This window comes from Nyctereutes procyonoides, unplaced genomic scaffold, assembly GCF_905146905.1.
Source record: "Nyctereutes procyonoides isolate TBG_1078 unplaced genomic scaffold, NYPRO_anot_genome, whole genome shotgun sequence".
Taxonomy (NCBI): domain Eukaryota; kingdom Metazoa; phylum Chordata; class Mammalia; order Carnivora; family Canidae; genus Nyctereutes; species Nyctereutes procyonoides.
Genome location: NW_026575157.1, coordinates 2,570,517 through 2,591,912, shown reverse-complemented (window position 1 = coordinate 2,591,912; position 21,396 = coordinate 2,570,517).

Below are 21,396 nucleotides of genomic sequence, written 5' to 3'. Positions count from 1 at the left end.
AATGTTAATGTAGAGAGTAGCACATCCGGGTTGCATTCCGCAGATATCTGTTTCAATAGCTCAGTTGATGTGAACCAGTCAATTGTATGTGTAACTGAGTGAAATACAATAAAAAAGGCAGCTAACGGAAAAGTGGAACAGATTGGTTTGAAAGGTCTCTGTTGCAGTTTTAATATACTGTTGTCTCTTAAAACTAGATTTATAAGAAAGAGCAGATGTTATTTGCATATTTTTGTGGCTTTGCAAGAAAATAAATATTAATGATGTTGGCTACCTCAAGTAAAGAACGTTAAGAATACTCTCTCTGTATATGTGTATTTGTTTCAGGCAAACTATAAAGTTCATACATTCTCTGGAATGTCTGGATAGACTAGCTAATGCCTGGTAAGTTTTCAAAGAATGTTGGGTGACATGCTTTTATCTTGGCTTTGTATGTGTCTTCCTCATGTGCACCATAATTCAACTTTGGTCTCAGTGACTGGCCACAAATATTTCGTCAGCCTTGGGTTCAGCTTCAGTATTTGTGAAACCAATTAGTGAATGCTTAATATCATGTCATTTTTTCATCTTCAGTTAATATGTTATCAATAGTCATTTGCTCACAGAGGTTATCATCACATTCAGTTAATTTCAGGAACACAAACAGATATATTATTTGAATTTATTTTTGACATCTGAATATGCATTTTAGATGAATAGAACATTATAGATATCAATTGGAGTGGAAAATACCCTTAAATGTTCTATGTTGAAAATCTATTAATCATTGAATTGTATATATGTCATTTCAAAGTTAAAATACATCATTAATTGATATAAAATTTTATTCATGAAGTGATTGAGAACTTCAAGTAAGTAAAGTAAGGAAATAGCATTTATAGAATGAAACTACTTTAATCATATTTTTGATTTGAAACTACTTAAAATTAGGACATTAATTAGGATACGACTTTTTTGAGAAAAAGTTCTTATTAATTTTTCACATCTTGTGAAAATTAATTATAAACATAATGTCCAACCAAAACATAGTTGGCTCACACTAATTAAATTTCAAAACAATAGATTCTAAACAAATAGTTTAAGAAGATAATTTCTTCTAAATCTGAATTTATGGAGGCTAAACATTCAATCAAGAGTTTGAATTCAATAGAAGAATGAAATAATGACTAATTCTGTGCTCCTACTTTACTCGTTGCTTAGGTATTTCTGAGTCTTTCACAGTTTACATTGTACTGAGTGTGATTGAAAATATATTTCCAGAATGGAAACGCTTTATAGAGTGTTATGAATTTGTCACTGATGATGTAGCAAGTATGATATATGTGTGTGTTCATACTCACTAATTATATGTTCACTGAGTAATTGTTGCCTACCATAATATAACAAGATAACTGACCTTAAGCCAAAGACAGGTTACATGAAATACTAGAGGCACAGATGGTCCCCAACTTACTATGTATGGTTCGACTTACGATTTTTTGACTTTATAGTGATGCAAAAGCAATATGCATTCAATTGAAATTGTCCTTTGAATTTTAAATTTTGATATTTTCTCAAGCTAGCAATATGCAGTATGATCCATATTCTCTTATGATGTTGGGCAGTGGCAACAACCACAGTTCCCAGATAGCCACATGATCATGAGGGTAAACAACCAGTCTATACCCATACAACTATTCTGTTTTTCACCTTTGGTACAGTATTCAATAGAATACATGAGATATTAGTTTATCACAAAATAGACTTTATGTTAGAGATTTTGCCTGACCGTAGGCTATTTTAAGTGTTCTGAGCACATTGAGTACTTCAGGCTAAACTATGATGTTCGGAGGATAGGTTTATTAAATGCATTTTCAACTTACAATATTTTCAACTTATGACAGGTTTATCAGGACATAACCCTATCATAAGTTGAGAAAGATCTTTTTCAGTGACTTTTCCCATGTTCTTTACATATTACAAATATGTGCCAACAAGTTGGGTAACCTAGAAGAAATGGATAAATTCATAGAAATACACAGTTTTCTCAGACTGAATCATGAAGAAAGAGAAAATCTGAACAGACCAATTAATAGTGAGAAGATGGAATCAGTAATCAAAAACCTCCCAACAAACAAAAGTTCAGGACCAGACAGCTACATTGGTGAATTCTACCAAGAATCCAAAAATGACCTTATTATATATAGAAAACCCTAAAGACTGCCCAAAAAATGTTACAACCAATAGATAATTTAGTAAAGTTGCACACTGGGTGTTATGCTATATGTTGGCAAATTGAACTCCAATAAAAAAAATAAATAAAAATTTAGTAAAGTTGCAGATACAAAATCAATATACAGAAATATGTTGCATTTCTATATGCTAATAATGAACTATCAGAAAAAAATTAAAAAACAACCCAATTTTCAATTGCATCAAAAAACTCAGGATTAAATTTAACTAGGGATATGAAAGTGTGCTAAAAATTGTAGACATTGATGAAAGAAATTAAATGGAAAGAGATTTCATGTTCATGAATTGGAAGAATCACTATTGTTAAAATTTACCTTCTCCTCAAAGCAACTTACAGATTCAGGACAATACCTATCAAAATTCCAATGTATTTTTTTTATAAAAATTGAACAATCCTAAAATTTGTATAGAACCACAAAAGGCCCCAAGTAGCAAACACAATCTTGAGAAAGAAGAACAAAACTGGAGGCATGAAACTCCTTGATTTCATACTGTATTACAAAAGTTATCAAAACAGCATGGCATTAATCAAAACATGGCATTATCATATAACAGATATATAGATCAATGGAACAGAATAGAGATCCCAGAAATAAACCCACACTATGTATCAATTAATTTATAACAAATAGGCAAAGATATGCAATGGGGAAAGGACAGTCTCTTCAATAAATGATGTTGGGAAAACTGGATAGGCACATGCAAAAGAATGAAGCTGGACCACTATCTTATACATGAAAATTAACTCAAAATGGATTAAAGATTTGAATATAAAACCCAAGAGCATAAAACTCCCAGAAGAAAACATAGGTGATAATTCCTTGATATTTGTCTTATTGATGAGTTTTTGGATCTGATTCAAAAAGCAAAGGTAACGGGCAGCCTGGGTGGCTCAGCGGTTTAGTGCTGCATTCGGCCCAGGGCCTGATCCTGGAGACCCGGGGTCGAGTCCCACGTTGGGCTCCCTCCATGGAGCCTGCTTCTCCCTCTGTCGGTGTCTCTGCCTGTCTCTCTCTCTCTCTGTCTCTCATGAATAAATAAATAAAATCTTAAAAAAGAAAAACATAGGTAACAAAAGCAAAGATAAATAAGTGGGACCATATCAAACTAAAAAGCTTCTGCGCAGTTAAGGAAAACCACCAACAGAATAAAAAATTAACCTACAAATGGGAAAAAAATATTTGCAAAACATATATCTGATAAGGGGTTAATATTCAAAATATATAAAATACTCTTATAAGTCAATTGCAAAAAAATCTGATTAAAAAATGGGCAGAGGATCTTAACAGACATTTTTCCAAAGAAGACATACAAATAGCAGGTGCATGAAAAGATGCTTAATATTTCTAAACATCAGGGAAGTGCAAATCTAAACTATAATGAAATGAGCTATCACCTCATACCTGTTAGAATGGCTATTATCAAAAAGAAAAAAGATGACAAATGCCGTTGAGGATGTAAAGGGAACCCTGTGCACGTTGGTGGGAATGTAAATTGGTGCAGCCACTGTGGAAAACAGTATGGAAGTTCCTCAAAAAATTAAAAATAAAATTAGCTTATGATCCAGGAATTCCACTTCTGGGCATTTATCTGAAGAAAATGAAAACGCTAACTTGAATATGTGCATCCCCATGTTTATTGCATCATTATTTATAATAGCCAAGGTATAGAAGCAATGTAAGTTTCTATTGATAAATGAATGGATAAAGAAAAGGTGGTATATTTTTGTAAGATAGAATATTATTCAGCCATAAAACAGAATGAAGTCTTGCCATTTGCAACAACATGAATGGATGTTGAGGGCATCATGCTGAGTGAAATAGGCCAAAGACAAAAACATCACATGGTATCACTTATGTGTGAAAAAAAAAAAAGTAAGCTCATGTATAGGGAAAGCAGGTTGGTTGTTGCCAGAGGTGGAAGATAGGGAGTGGGTAAAATGGGTGAAGGGAGTCAGAAGGCACAAACTTTCTGTTTAAAATAAATGTCACGGTGATATAATGTGTAGCATTGTGACTATAGTTAAACTATTGCATATTTGAAAGTTGCTAAGAGAGCAGATCTTAAAACTTCCCATTATAAGAAAAAGAAAATTCTGTAATTATATATATGGTGATATATAATGGGGAAACTTATGTGGTGGTCATTTCATAAAATATAGAAATATCAAATAATTATGTTGTAAACCTGGAAAGAATACATTGTTGAATGTGAATTATAACTCAGTGAATTTTTTAAAAAGTCCTACTTGAACAAAGAAAACCTTGCACTATACATTGTAGTTAACATTATCAGTAGAGCAACACATAACCAATAGCTGCCCACAGAATACATTGGTTGGAACTTGATTGTGAAGTAACAGAATAGTCAATGTTTCTTACATGTTACCTGCAGTAAGGATCCACTTATTAGTCCTTTCTAGGATTGTTGCTAAAATTGATATATGTGTGTAAGGAAAGTGGAGCTACAGAGAGAAATTCTAAGATGATTTTGTTGTCTTGAAATCCAATTACACCGTTTCAGGCTGGTTTTTGTATCCAAGATTTAAGAGCAGAATTTTCTCGAGGGATCTTATGAGGCTGCATGTTCATTTAAAAAGCTTTAGAAATAAAAATGTAAGTGAGGGCTATAATTTTTTTGAAATTTTCTTTTTCAACAGCTTCATTGAGATATAATTCACTTATCATGTCATTCACCCACTTAAAGTGTACACTTCAGTGGCTTTCACTATAGTAGCTGACTTGTGCAACAATTGCCACAGTTGATTTTAAAACATTTTCATTACCCCAGCAGGAAACTCTGCACCCCTTAGTTGCTATTCTCCAACCTTCTCCCTGGACCCAGGCAACCCCTAACCTACTTTCAGTCTGTATGGATTTGTCACTGTGGACATTTCACATGAATAGAATCCTATAAAAAATGGCCTTTTATAACTAACTTCATTTTAGCATAATGTTTTCAAGGTTTTTTTATGTTGCAGCATGAATCAATATTTCATTTTTTAAAAATAAGAAATAATAGCATTCCATTGTATGGGTATAGCACATTTTGTTTATCCATTATCAGTTGGAGGATATTTGGTTGTTTCCACTCTTGGGCCATTATACATAATGATTTTATGAAAATTTGTTTTCAAGTTTTTGTGTGGACATATTTTCATTTTTCTTGGCTTTATACCTAGAAGCAGAGTTGTTGGTCCTATGGTAATTCTCCATTAATATTTTGAGAAGCTGCCAGAATGTTTTCTGAAGTGGCTGCCATTTTGTTTTCACCAGCAATATAAGAGAGTTCTGATTTCTTCACATCTTACTAGTATCCATTGTCTTTTTTATTTTAGCCATCTTTGTAGGAGTAAAGTGGTAGCTCATTGTGGCTTATATTTGCATTTCAATAGTGATAAATGATGTGGAGGATCTTTTGATTTGTTTATTGGGTATTTGTTTTCATTCTTGGGGGAATTATCTATCCAAATCATTTGCCCACTATTCTAATTAGATCATTTGTCTCTGTATTGTAGAATTGTGCTTTTTGTATATGTTGGGTATAAGTTCCTTAGCAGATATATGGTTTGCAAATATTTCCTCACATTTTATGGAGTGTCTTTTTCTTTATTGATGATGTTCTTTGACATCAATAATATTGTATTATAATCATCAAACTTGCTATGAGACTTGATCTTAATTATTCCAACCACTAAAAAGAGATTATAATTATGTGATGTGATAGAGGTGCTAATTATCACTGCAATGGCAATCATACTACAATATATAAATGCAACAAATTAACATGTTGTACATCTTAAATTTATATAATGTTTTATGTCAAATATATTTCAATAAATAATAAATAAAAATTAAGGAAATTAGAAATGTATTTTGAGGCACATAAATTTTTTATTTTGATGTTGTTTATACATCTGAAGTCATATCTCAGAAACTGTTGCTTAATACAAGGTAACAATGATTTATTTCTATGTTGTTTTCTAAGAATTTTATAGTTTTAGCTCTTATATTACTGTATATTATGATGCATATTGAATTTATTTTTGCATATGGGGTGATATATATTTTAGGGGGTAGAGATAAAGGAAGTTTCCAAAAGAATTTTTATATATTAAAGTAGATTTATAGGATCCTGGGGGTCCATCTAAGATTGCCTTTTGCCCTTAGCAAAGTATTAACGTCGAGGCAACTGAGTCCCTAGATGAAGATCACTCTGCCTGTTTCAAGGATTTGTCAGTGGGCTATAGGCAGTAAGGAAATTTAATATTTTTTATTCTGCCTTTGTTTCCTATGTCATATAAATATACACACACACATTGTATATATTTTATATCTTTATTCCAGTATCACAGTCTCTTACTTATTGTAATTTTGTAGTAAGTTCAAACCAGGAAGAATGAGTGCTCCAACCTGTTTGTTTTTTTAAGATTGTTTTGCCTATTTTAGGCTTGTTGCATTGCCATATGAGTTTGAAGATTAGCTTCTTAGTTTCTGTAAGAAAGCAACTGAGATCTTGACAGGTATTGTGTTGAATCTGTATATTAATTTGAGGAGTATGGTCATCGTAACACTCTCAAGTCTTCCAATTTATGAACATGGTGTCTTCCCATTTAATTAGATCTTTTACTTCAAAAGTATTTTGTAGTTTTCAGCATACAAGCCTTGCACTTCTTTTGTTATTTCTGACTTTGTTCTTTTTGATGCTATTGTAAATGGAATTGTTTCCTTAATTTCATATCTGGAGTATTCATTGCTACTGTATAGGAAGGCAACTGTAGTTTGCATATTGATCTTGAAACTTACCTGAACTCATCTATTAGTTCTAAGAGCATTTGTGTGTGCCTGGGTGTGTGTGCATGTTTGTAAATTCCTTAGGATTTTTCTTTTTTTTTTTCATACAAGATCATATTATCTGTGAATAGAGATAGTTTCACTTCTTTCCTTTTAATTTGAAGGTCTTTTTATTACTTTTAATTACATAATTGCTTATATTTTTCTTTTATGGTTTTTTGGTCATTTTTTTGTTTGCCCCAATTGGTATTGCTGCTTGAGGCAGCTGTGATGTTATATAATTGCCCAAGGTTTTATTTGTTTGATTTTTTTTTTTTTTAAAGAAATGCCCTGGAGAAAGTGCTTTTCACACTGAGGGGGCTCTAGTCCAGTCAAATGAAGAGAAGCCTTGTGAATGGGACTTTTCAAGGAGTTAGCTGATAGGTTCAAATACTGGAAGTTCTCTGATGATGCCAGATTGGGGGAGACTCCAAAACCCTTCTGCACTTACTTTATTGAGTGTTAATCTGCTGTTTTTCACAGCTACCATGTTTGAAAGGCTTGCTGATTTCCAAGATTATCGTGGAACTGGGGAAAGGAGACTGGAAGTAGGGTAAGTGAAAGTGCCACAAAACTCCCCACTGTTCTTACAAAGATTTAGCTTTTTTCTTCATAAATGCTCCTTGGATTATTGTAAGCACTTGGTAAATTTCTAGATTTCTGAAAAAGTTGATTTTGACAATTCATCCAGTGTTTTTATTGCTTATATAAAGGAATCAAATTTTTAGGTTCTTTACACTGCCATTCTGGAATTGCTTGTCTTTAAGGGCTGTTATTTTAAAACTACTTCTGAAAATAATCAGAAGGCATCCCCAATATTGCAGAAGCTTTTAATCTGTGGGATCACTTCAGTGATGTTGCATTACCACCATCAACCAAATGCTTGAGTTCAGAAATGAAAAATTTTTCCAAGTTATTTTTCCAAGTTATTATTTAATATGGAAAGAAAATAATGCTGAATAAACTGGGGTGACTTCATCAGCAGCAGTAACATATATAGTAACAGAGTGAGCCAAAAACCCCCTTGTTTTTTCAGTGACTTCAGTTGAAAGTGAGCATATGTTTAGCTTCATAATGTACATTACTGTGCCTTCAGGAGCAATCTAACTGTTCAATGTGTTGAAAAGTAATTGTTCTTGCATAGTCATGTCAAAATTCAGAACTCTGACTAGTAAAATTTTAATAATAAAATTATAATAATATCTAATTTTAATAAAATTTGATTAATTTTTTTTTTTTTTTACTTTAGAAATTTGTGCTGTTAGGGGGCACCGGGTGGCTCAGTGGTTAAGCACTTGCCTTCGGCCCATGGCGTGATCCTAGAGTCCCAGGAATGAGTCCCATATTGGGCTTCCTGCATGGAGCCTGCTTCTCCCTCTGCCCGTGTCTCTGCCTCTCTCCCTCTCTCTGTGTCTCTCATGAATAAATAATAAAAATCTTAAAAAAAAAGATAGAAATTTATGCTGTTATTTTTTGGCTTTGGCTTTATCTTCGGTCAAATACTGACTTTAATACTTGCTCATTAAGAATTTTTCCAAGTTATTTTTCATCATACCTTAGCTTTCTAAAGGTAATTACAAAATATCATAACCCAGTAATTGGTGTTCTATAGATTTTAGAGATTTGTATACCTGTTTTTTATAAAGCCTAAGACAATAGAAAGTGTTCTCATGTGACAACATGTGTCTTATGAGAAGAGCTATGTGGAAGGGTAGAAAGCAAAGGTTGTCTGCAGTGTTTCCTGACATGTGTTTTCCAAACTCATAAGCCCTTAGGATAATTAAGAGGAATAGTTAGGATGTAAAAGAGAGGTTGGGTTTTAAGATAGAGCAATAGCAGTATTTGGCATTAACTTTTACTTTTAAAATAATGTTAAAATTTCAGAAGAATCATTAGAACAGTACAAAGAAATTTGGTACAACCTTGTGATGGTCAACTTTATGTGTCAAGTTGACTGGGCTAAGGAATGCTTAGATAGCTGGTAAACATTATTTCTGGGTGTGTCTGTGAGGGTATTTTTTGAAGAGATTAGCATTTGAATCAATGGACTGAGTAAAGTGATCTGCCTTCTCTAATGTGGTGGATATCATCCAAGCTGCTAAAGTGCCTGAAAAGAATAAAGAGGAAGAAGGGTAAACTCACTTTTTCTCTCTTTGTTGAGCTTGGACATCCATTTACTCCCACTATGGACATCAGAGCTCCTACTTCTTGGGACTTTGGACCAGGACAGATAGCTACACCATCAAATCCCCTGGTTCTTGGGCCTTCCATTTTTTCGTTTCTTCAAGATTTTATTTAAATTCCAGTTAGTTAACATACAGTGTCATAATAGTTTCAGGTATAGAATTTAGTCTCAGGCTTTTAGACTTGAGCTGAATTATATCACTGGTTTCCTTGGTGCTCTAGCTTGCAGATGGCGAATTGTGGTATATCTCAGCCTCCATAATCATGTGAGCCAATTTCTGTGATAAATCTCTTATGTTTCTATTTATATCCTGTTGGTTCTTTTTCTCTGAAGAATCCTAATACAAACCTTCACCTGTATTCCGCAATTTTTAGCACTTTACCTTTCATTCTCTGTCTCTTTATGTCTTGAGCTATTCGTGAATAAGTCATAGATACAATGACCCAGATTCCAAAAATTTCCAGTGTTTCCTAAAAGCAAGGGCATGGTCCTTCATAACTCCAGTATACCTAATACAGTAAGGAAATTAACATGAATAAAATACCATCATCTAATCCCCATGCATGCAGATTTTTACCTGTTTTTCTGAAAGTGCCCTTTATAGAGTAAAAAATTTTTTTTTTCATTTGTTTGTTTCTTTTCTGGTCCATAAAGCAATTCAGGTTACACTTAGAGGCCATGTGTTTAGACTCTTTGAATCTTTATCTTTCATGGCCTTGACTTCTTTTTTAAGATGTCTGTATTTTATGATATTTTCTTATAATTTGTTTCCAGCTATGCATTTTGGGAATACCATGAAAGTAATGTAGTATTTACTCTGTCTCATGAGATGTCATATGGTTTGTCCTACAGTTGGTAGGGTTAACTTTTATCACTTGTTTAAAATTGTGTCTGCCAGATTTTTCCTTTCTAAGATTTATAAATAAGTATCTTGTGTGGAAAATATCAGAAAGGGAGACAGAAGATAAAGACTCCTAACTCTGGGAAACGAACTAGGGGTGGTGGAAGGGGAGGAGGGCGGGGGATGGGGTGAATGGGTGACGGGCACTGAGGGGGGCACTTGATGGATGAGCACTGAGTGTTATTCTGTATGTTGGTAAATTGAACACCAATAAAAAATTTATTATTAAAAAATAAGCATCTTATAAATAAATAAAAAATATTTTGTGGGAAGATACTTTGAGACTATGTAAATATCCTGTTTTGCATCAAACATTGATCTACTAATTTTAGCATCCATTGATGATTCTTTCCTGAATTGATTATTATGATGATGATTATGGAATGGTGATTTTCGAATTTCACTATGCCTTCTGTATTTGTTAGTTGACATTCTACTATAAGATAGAGATTTCCATTTTTAATGGGCTACAATAAATTATCATTATTTATTTTGATATTAATTTTTTTCCAAGGTTAGTCAATGGTACAACCTTAAGATCAACTTGTCTAATCTTTTGAAATGTCCCTATGAATCTTTGAATAAGCTCCCTTAGTTTCTGTCATGACAGAAAGTTTTTGGTCAATCTTATATTTTCCTAGCTGAAGCCCTGGAAACTTCTTGCTGTTGTTTTTAAATTGGAGAATGAATGGATTTAGAAACACCAGTCTGGGAACCAAGTGTGTGTTCATTACCTCCAGGATGACGCATAAATTCACATATATACGTATTTTTGCCTATTTCTATGTAAAAACTACATGTTACATGGATACCTCAGATTTGCTCTAGCTTTTGTCCCCTTTTGTATTTGTACCTTCATTATCTAGCAGTAGAGCCCTAACACCTATTATTCTGAGTAGATTTACTTATTTAGCTCTCTTGTCTTTAACTATTTTTGTCATTCTCTGGACTATTTCCTTAGTGTCAGCCTTGTGAAACATGCTGATTATGCTAATTAAAATATTCCTTTTCAGCTCAAAAGTCATGACTGATGCCAGAGAGGAGCTGAGTTTCCGTAGGAAAGAAGGGAAGAAGCTACCTAGAGCATTTTGAAGAGGCATTTTTCTCACAGACTCATAAAATTATGGCATTAATGAAGTGAAAAAAAGAAAACTATGTGATGATTCTAGTAAAAGAACTAGGAATAAGAGATGTCTATGAAGGGAAATGATTGGTGAATAGAGAGTATCCCCTCTTGTAATGCCTTGGTGCTGAATCGAGGTGTCAGAACCATAGAGTGGTCTTTTGGGAGAAAGGCTAAGTATCTGAAGGGAAAGGGACTTAGAATAAGAAATAACACTGAGTTGCAGAAAAGAAGGTACTATTTCTTGAGCACTCAAGTTTAGGATTGAGATTTATATCTACTGCATATGAAATGACATTAGACAACCACACAAATATAATATAATGAATTAAATATTAATATGTAATTTATAATGCTCTTAAAAATCATATGACTAGATTTTCTAAGTGAACTATAGAATTAAAGACATTATTACATACTTGTCATAGCTTGGTGAAACTGGAAGATATTTTTTACCATAACTTCCTTAAAAAAATTTTTATATATAATTTCAAAGCATTCACTTTTTAGGATAGCTTTTCAAGTTTTGTGAAAAATTTAAGAAATTCCATTATGATAAATGTAAATGATAGATTTTCTTTTTTGCAATGGCCTACACATTTAGAAGCCTTTCTTTGCCCTTTGTAAATCATAATCCTAGAATGAGTTCCCAGGTGGGAACCACCATCCTTTGACATCACCTTGATAAATGCTCTATATTATGCACATCTCCTCTGCCTCTGTCAACCTCAGGAACAGGCACTGGACTGTAGAATCTATTTTTGTCAAACAAGCTTCTCATTTGCTTTGCTTGTCACAGCAGGCTATCTTGGACTTCTTTTTGCTGAGTCTGCCTTTTCCTTCGTGTTCTGCATAATGTACACATAATATGTCCCAGACATTTTAGCAGTAACAGAATTTGAATCACAAAACAATATGAAAAAGTATGTTCATATCCTATTACTTTGACCTAACCTTGTAGATTTGTTCCCTGCTGTTCTAAGTATCCACCTTGCTTCCTACAACCTGCTTTTTTTGCTCATGTAATTCTCTCCCTTACACTGAAAATTTTTATTGTCAATGCCCCGATTGTTCTTTAAGGCCCTCTTTAAATCCTGTTTTCTGAAAGGACATTCCAGATCCTTTCCATGTAAATTATTATTTTTTCCCTTTGTGATTCTTTCATCACAATTTGTACCACTCATGTAGCACTCACCTCATTCTTTGTCTGGATTATAATTACTTGGGTAAATACAGTAATGAAGAGGGAAATTCCAAAGCTTCAGAGAAAAACCAGGTATAACTTCATCACATAAGACATTGAAAAGGAAGACTGATTTTTGCACACTTTCACAAATGGTTTTGATGAGGAGGAATTGTCTAGAAAGGACCTAAAGAAACAAACACGATAGCACAAATTCAAGAGTGTAGAACAAGGGTCAGTAAACTTTTCTATTAATTATTGTTGGGATAGAATTTTCCATGGGTGTCTCACGCATTTCTTGCAAGCAAGCAGTGGCATTCAGTTTTTTAAGAGTGTCTTTTTCAGGAGGTATAGTAGCAAAATAGCCTTGCAATATAGAGAAAGCATCTTTTCTGTAGAACAGAGGACAGTTTTCTTTGTTGTCAAGTATAATAAAGGTAATGCATCTCTCCAAAGGGCAAAACAAAGGTGGAGCAGGCTTTCTTGTAGCCCATTATAAAGAATTGGAAATTTCTAAAATCGATTTCTCAGCTGTGACTGAATCAAGTATGGGTGATTCATCCTGAGGTAAAATTCACTTCCTGCTGTGAACCCGTAACCAGTGAAACCATGATACACATATTGTATTATGTTCTTAACAAAACACAAACATGTGATAGGCATAGGATAGACATTCCCATTCCAAAAGGGAGAAATTAGAAAGAAGAATCTAGTCACAGGCCCCAAGCAAGTCCAAATCTTGCAGGGAAAATTCCTTTAGTTTTGAGGCTTGAAACAATCCTTTTGGTTCAATGTTTTGTCCTCCAAGCCCACAGAGGTAGTGGTCTTGTCTGGACCCACTGGGGTGACAGTGTTGTCCCCTCAGCTCTGGGCAACAGTTCTGCCCTGCTGAAACCAAGGAAGAGACCACGTTGTCCTGTGAGCCTGTATCTTCTGCACCTGTGGTGGTAGTGGCACCCTACTGATATCTGGATCACCTTCTGAGTCATTCTTCCCTATTCTTTAAGGATAACGTATATTTATAGCCAGATAACTCTGTTGTCTTGTCCTTTCTGTTCTGATAGTTTTCCTTTGTTTCATTCTCTCTCTGTTCTTTAGTCCAAGCTGGTGGTGTTTCTACTGGTATAACTCATGTCTATTCCTCTCTTCTGCTGAGAAGTCCTATTGGATACAGCCATGTATGAGTCATTCACACATATGACTCACACGTGTAAGTCACACTCATTATCTCTTTATCAAATTATTTTCAGCCACACCCTTGATGTTCTCTTCAGAATGTAGTTTTTCATTTTTTGAAGTATGGATAGGCTGAGAATTTTTCAAAGCTTCAAGTTCTGCTTCCTTTTTGTTTAATAATTGCTTCAGTTCATCTCTTTTTTGTATTTTATTACAAATAGTAAGGAGAAATCAGACCATACCCTCAACATTTTGTTTAGAAACTGCCCCAGCTAAACATTGGTTTTTATTATTCATGAACTCTATCTTCCACAAAAACTAGACAAGTTATTTGTAAGAAATACCCTTCCGTCATTGTCCAATAACATGTTCCTCATTTCCATTTGAATGATTTGACCAGAAGCATCTTTTATATTTTTACCAACAATCTCTTTTTAAAGCAATTGTGGGGATGCCTGGGTGGCTCAGCAGTTGAGTGTCTCTCTTCAGCTCAGGGCTTGATCCTGGGGTCTGGGATTGAGTCCCGCATCGGGTTCCTTGCTGGGAGCCTGCTTCTCCCTCTGCCTGTATCTCTGCCTCTCTCTCTCTCTCTGTGTGTGTCTGTCATGAATAAATAAAATCTTAAAAAAAATAAAGCAATTGTGGCTTTTTAAAATGTGCATCTCAAAACTGTTCCAGTCTTGACCCATTACTCTGTTTTAAAGCCACTTCTACATTTGTAAATTTTTTTTAACAGTAGAGCCCCACTTCTCAGTACCAAAATCTGTATTACTCTGATAGGGTTGTCATAACTAAATACCACTGACGAGTGGTGTAAACAACAGAAATTTATTTTTTTACTGTTAAGAAGTCCAAAATCAAGGTGTCAGCAGGTTTAGTATCTCCTGAGGCCTGTCTTCTCAGTTTGCAAATGGCCATCTTTTTCCCGTGTCCTCACATGGTTTTTCTTCTATGTGCATCATCACTGGTATGTCTTTGTGTGCCCAAATTTTCTCTCTTATAAGGGCACTGGTCAGATTGGATTAAGACCCATCCTATCACCCTCATTTTAATTTAATCACATCTTTCAAATTCATCTCCACGTACAATCATATTCTGAAATACTGGACATTAGAGCTTCACAAAATGAATTTTATGAGGTTAGGATTCAGCTCATAACACAGGAATATTGACATTCAATGAATACACTCATTTCAAAGAACATAGTTGTTGAAGCAATCTAGTATTACTCTGTAAAAGCATCGACCCTCATAGTATATCACTTTTGTTGTTGAAAAGGGAGAAAAAGCCTGTGGCCTCATCAGTTGTAGCTTTCATTTTTACCACTCTTTTTGAATAACAACTGTATTAAAAACTATCTTGAACATAAAAGACAATGATGTAGATAGTACTTGCAGTCCTTAATAGAATTTTTTCTATTTTATCCTATAAAATATGAATTTTATTTCCCCAGTATAAGACTTAAGCCTCAAAGCTAGGTTGCTTGTTGCTGTTGTTTTATAATTAACAGAGAATGAAACTTATTTTTAAAAATGTCTTTAAATTTTTCTTTCCTAACCTTACATGCTAGGCTTCTTTCTCTTTCTTTCTTTCTTTCTTTCTTTCTTTCTTTCTTTCTTTCTTTCTTCTTTCTTTCTTTCTTCTTTCGATTTTATTTATTTATTCATGAGAGACACAGGGAGAGAGAGGCAGAGACACAGGCAGAGGGAGAAGAAGCAGGCTCCATGCAGGGAGCCCGATGTGGGACTCCATCCTGGAACTCCGGGATCACACCCTGAGGTGAAGGCGGATGCTCAACCGCTGAGCCACCCAGGTGTCCCTCTTTGAAGAGTTCTATATTTCACTTGCAACTTCCTTCTTTTATTTCTTAGAGAAAGATATATGAAGATTTCTTTTGCCGTGGTTTTCTCTTATCTATATATGAAATTAACTTTTATTTCAATAACTTGTTTCTTCATATAATCATCTTCTTGCTTATAATGATCAATCTCAGCCTTCCACAAGTTCCTTCCTATTTTGGAAGAAATCAGTCTTAATCTCCATATATCCCTTTATCTATCCATCCATCTAATGTCTATTTATAATGTACATATTCATCATTCTCATATTTCTTATGGTATGATCTAATAAAAATATAAAAATATTTTCTGTCATTCATAGATAAGCTTTCTAAAGAGCTGATCTAATGTTCTGAATTTTTCCTCATTTAATTTTAACCAATACCTGGGAATAAAAGCTATAAAGTCCAAAACCCAAAAGATAGTACCTAAGAATAAAATCTGTGAAATGTGTTCTTGGGATGACTGGCAAAGATAAGTTATCATATAAGTAACTGACTCCATGAAAAATATACATAAATATGTGACTGAAGAGATCATGGATTTTCAGTCAAGAAATTTGGAAACTCATTGTAACAGAAAATCAAATTTCACAAGTTAGTTAACCACTGTCAGAAAGGAGAACATATAAACAGAAGGGCAATCATTAGCTTTAATTCTAAAAAAGTAGAGCCTGAAGCAGCAAAAAGATTTGCCAGAATGACTTTAACACTATCTAGGAGAAAGAGTAGCTAATTAGTGGGTGGATTTCTTTCAGGATTCAGGCTATTCCCAAGCTTTACATTTTTTCTGTAGCTCCCCAATTAACTCCAGGGTAAAGTATAAGTTTCTTAGCATGTAAAAGCCTTGGCTTAATTTTGTTTCTGGCTAAATGAACATCTCTTGCCACAACCATTACACATACATCCCAGACATAATAGATTGAAATTTGAAAATTTCTGCATAGTCCACAATACTTTTGCATATAATGTTGTTTCTGCTGAATATACTTCTCATTCTTCTTTCCTATATAACACCTACTAATCCTTAACACTCTGCACAGATAATCCTTACCAAGAACCTCCCTTGATCCGTTAGTCTATGTAAGTGCCTTTACTTGAGTTCTCATGCACTTTGTGTTTACCTCTGACATAGAACTTATTATTTGATTTTATGTTTTTTCAGTAGACTAAGAGCTCTTTGAAGACATGGGAAGAATTCAAAACCTTATTTAAAAAAAAAGGAATGAAGAATGTCGCTGCAGTGAAGACGACTACATCATGTTATAATAACTTGTTAATAATCATTAATCTAATGAACATACTTGTTCCTGTTTCTTTTCTCATCAAACAAATTTCTGATTATAATTTCCCTTCCCCTCCCCTAGTAATTTGCCTTCCAGCAGAAAATATTCTGCTGAAGGCTTAAGCCTCTCCTACTCTAGGCACTTCTATTTTTCATTGTATCTTGGATATTGAATTGTGATGTGCTGTATGTTTCTGTTTTCCCTCAGGTGTATTTTCCATTTTTTTTGCACCTGATTCTTTTCCCCAAGTGACTGATTTCAATAATATGCATCAATGGGTTCTTTTATCCATTGACTTCTTGTTGTATTTGGTCAATGGGAAAGCCCTGAAAGTAGGTAATAAGGCAGGACAATTAAGGGGTCAGAATACTATTCCTCTCTGTGCCTATGACTTTCTGTGACACTTAACTGACACCACTTTTAAGGTGGTCTGTTTATAACACTATTTCTGGATTCTGATAATAACTTTACCTACCCTCCTTTTTCTTATCCAGATGTGTTAACAGTCCAGTTTTACTAGGCCTGGAATAATGGCAGTATCCCCCTATGATTTCACTTTATTCAGCCTTATTCAAAATATCCTAGATAGAATATGCCTTTTTGGGACCATATTGAGGGTTAAATGGAATTCTAGAATAGAATCATTCATATATGCAAAAAAAAAAAACACAGGGGTAATAACTCTTTGCCAAATGGGATGGGGCCTGGGTGATCCATAGCATAGCATGGTATTATGATTAATTAAATCGAATCATTAGATGAAGCACAGATAGAGATCAAGTGGCTGTGGCACTTAGCAGTTAAGGTAATGGTAGTGATTATATGATTGTTGGATTTCTTGGATTCAGTTTATAGCTTTAGAGATACATGTATAGGAAAAGTGAAAATATCAACTATTAACAGACAATTATGAATACTGTGGAGAGCTGGAAGGTTTTTTTTAGCAGTTTTGAAGGAATCTCATGAATTCATAGGGGAATATAAGATTGAAGACCAATAGGCGTTGATTGTAACTGTCAATTAGATACTCGATCTTGCTAATTATTTCACACTAAGGTAAGGACCATAGTGGGGAAGGATAGGACTTTTATGTAGGAATGGGGATATTTACATAGTAGGACAAAGTGTACTTATTCTGTTTTGCCTCAAGACTGTGTCAAATCACTGACTTACATGACTATATGATGTACTGTGAGGCTGTGCTTCTCACATTTTTTTAAAACTTTTTAAAAAGATTTTATTTATTTATTCATGAGAGACACGGGGAGAGACAGAGAGAGAGAGAGAGAGAGAGGCGCAGAAACACAGGCAGAGGGAGGAGTAGGCTCCATGCAGGGAGCCAGATGTGGGACTCAATCCCAGGTCTCCAGGATCACAACCCTGGCTGAAGGTGGCGCTAAACCGCTGAGCCACCCAGGCTGCCCTCACATTTTAATGTACAAGTGAATCACCTGGGAATCCTTAAAATGCAGATTTAGATTCAGTCTGAGGTGTGAGCTGGGTGTGGCCTGAAAATCATCTCAATTCCTTACACCAAACATGTTGTGCTAATTGAGAATGGTGAACAAGAAGTAACAGCACCATAAATGAGTAAGCTATATGTGTGTCAGAGAATGGGAGATAAATGCTGAAAAAGTTCAGTAGTATGCCACATCAATGGAATTTTTAGGGGTTCATGGTAAGACAGCCCTTCTAAACAATAAAACAAATTATTCCACCTAACCTAGTGAAAGAGACACAGCTTGGTAGATCTTGGATTTTTGGAAGCGGTATATTCTCCATCATCTTCTTCCTTAACCCATTTACTTATCCAGATTAGTAAAGGTATTAGTATTGATTCATGCCTTGAATTAAAAAGAGCTCTGAAACACGGCTGATTTTGGCTCAAGCCATTTTATAATTTGAGTTTAATAATGTAACATAACCAATGATTTTTTTTTCAAGTATTTGTGACAGACACAATGTTGTATGACACTCTTCCAAACCCAAGTACAAGAAATCCCAGCTCAGGCAGCTACAGTTTAGGAGTGATGCAATATTCTCCATATTCTTCTATTGACTGTTTCTGGCTTGTCACTGGACTGTGGTAGAAAGTAGATGCTTGACCTTGTAAAATCCTGTAATTATGTGAATCTGATTATCCAAGATGAGCTGTATGTTATTCAGAATCAGCCCAGATATAAAAGTTGGATATGAATAGCAGCATTACTTTATAAAATGGAAGTGGTATATAATAGACCACTAGCACAATGGATGAATCAGTTGAACATGGTACCTACTTCACTTCTTTGCCACCATGCAGAAGGAAAAAGAGTGAACCTGGTTTATTGGTAGATCTGATTGTAGTATCAGCATGAGTTAGAAGGTGACAGCAGTTCTCAAAATGATCCCAAAAAGAGTGGCTATAGTAGAGGTCATGATCCAATGACTGTTTTCTAAGACTAAAGTATTCATTTCTTCTGCTTCTGGGAGTCATTGGCAGCCAACTGTTCTCAATTGAGTTCTCGTCCAAGATGTTGTATTAGCTGAAGAGATTCTACCTACCTAAAGTCATGCCCCCTTCCTAGAGACAGCTCAATTCAGTAATTGGTCATACAGAAGCATTAAGGTCTGTTCCCATGCCACAATATAGAACATCTCTGAAGAACCATCCCAGCTCTAATCTATAGAATCAGCTAAAGTCTTTGTTGAGAGTGTCACTGTTCAAATTCTCCCTCTGCCCAATTCTGCTTCTTTACTTCATAACTGTTGATATTGAGCAAGTCCAAATAAACTTTCTACATATAAATCATGATCTCAGAGCTAGTTCTCAAGAGTACTCACAGATTGAGTCTGTGACAAAAGGTGTTGAGAGTGGTCTGAGCTGAGTCACTGACAGAGTGTAAAGGAACATGGAATAGTTTGTGAGGTAAACAATTATGTTTACTAATTCAGGTCTTTGAATCAGCTATCAGCTATAGAAGCAGAATGTTGCAGCTATTTTAATGTTAAATTATCCTTCTACCTATTTCTTTTTAATGAAGAATATGAGTTTTAGTTAATATTTTAGGCTTCAGGTTGGGCATATGGCCAAATTAATATTGCCACAATGATATGGTACCTGGTGATATTTGTATGTCTCCTATGTAGAGAATGAAACTTCAAACCCATGAAGAATAAGAGTGATCTAAAGGGAGAAAAGTTGTACTACAACAGGTAACTTTTTTCCCACTAAATCTCTCTCTGTCCTTCTCTACCCACATTTATATCCTGAGAGGATAGTCTATATGGATTGTATCAATGAGCTCTCTTGCCCTCTATTTTTTTTTATTTTTATTTATTTATGATAGTCACAGAGAGAGAGAGAGAGAGAGAGAGAGGCAGAGACACAGGCAGAGGGAGAAGCGGGCTCCATGCACCGGGAGCCCGACGTGGGATTCGATCCCGGGTCTCCAGGATCACGCCCTGGGCCAAAGGCAGGCGCCAAACCGCTGCGCCACCCAGGGATCCCTCTTGCCCTCTATTTTATGATTGCTTTCATCCAATGGGAGTCTTATAAAAAAATATGAGGGAAGACAGAAAGGGAGAGAATTTTATTTATTCCCTTGGATTTAGTCCTGTGAGACTAAGTCCTCCTTTGGGTTGTTTCTCTCTACTGAAACCTCTTCCTTTCAAGGCAGCCCTTTGAGCCTAGGTGTGTTAAGAGCTCTGTCCTAAGGTACTACATTCTTGTCATTTCCTATATTGTTCTCAGCTGTAGTTTTCTGGTAACCTTCCTTGAATTAAAACTAATTTAAATGTATTTTCTATTGGGATCCAGACCAACAGACTTGGAGAAACCTTCCCTACCCCACAAAAAGCATCTATAAGAAGTCACCTGGCTTTTATAGACAAAGTCTGTCTTCTAGTCTTACTCTACCTAGGACCAAGTGTTTTCTTACATTTTAAAATCTGACTTAGTGCTCAATTCAGAATGCAAATAACTTTTTTTAAAGAGATACCAATGATTAGGCCTGCCATTAACATTTTCAGACTCTGAAAAAAACAAAGCTCAAAAAAACTCATTTGCAGACTCTGGGAAATAGTGCAAATGGAGGCCCACATACCATGAGTCTAATTATTCAAAAGATATATATATATATATATACACACACACATATATAGATATACACACATATATAGATATACATACATATATCTAAAATTATTAAATACAGGGTATTCTTTTATCTTGACAAATACACCTTCATAACAACATAATAAATGTGTGCATCTGTGGCATTTTATGACTGAAATTTGGCAAAATACCAAAGATGAATAAATTTAAATGTTGTACTTGTCTGCATGTTTTGTTGATGGGCAGTGATGTTTGGATGAGAATAAAATTAGTATATTCATAAATCATAAATTTCATACTAGTTTAATAAAATTATTTTTTCACACATTTTTAGGAAATTCACTAGTTATGTTTTTGTAGTCAATATCTTCAACTAACTTATGTTCTATTATCATCAATGCCAAAATAATTTTTTCTGATTAATGTCATTTGAATTTGGAGAAGTTTATTTTGTTGAGTCAGTGGCTAATAGACTGGGCAACAAATTCTTAAAACTAAGGTGGAGAAATAAACCCTAATTTTTTTATTTTATATCATGATAAGAT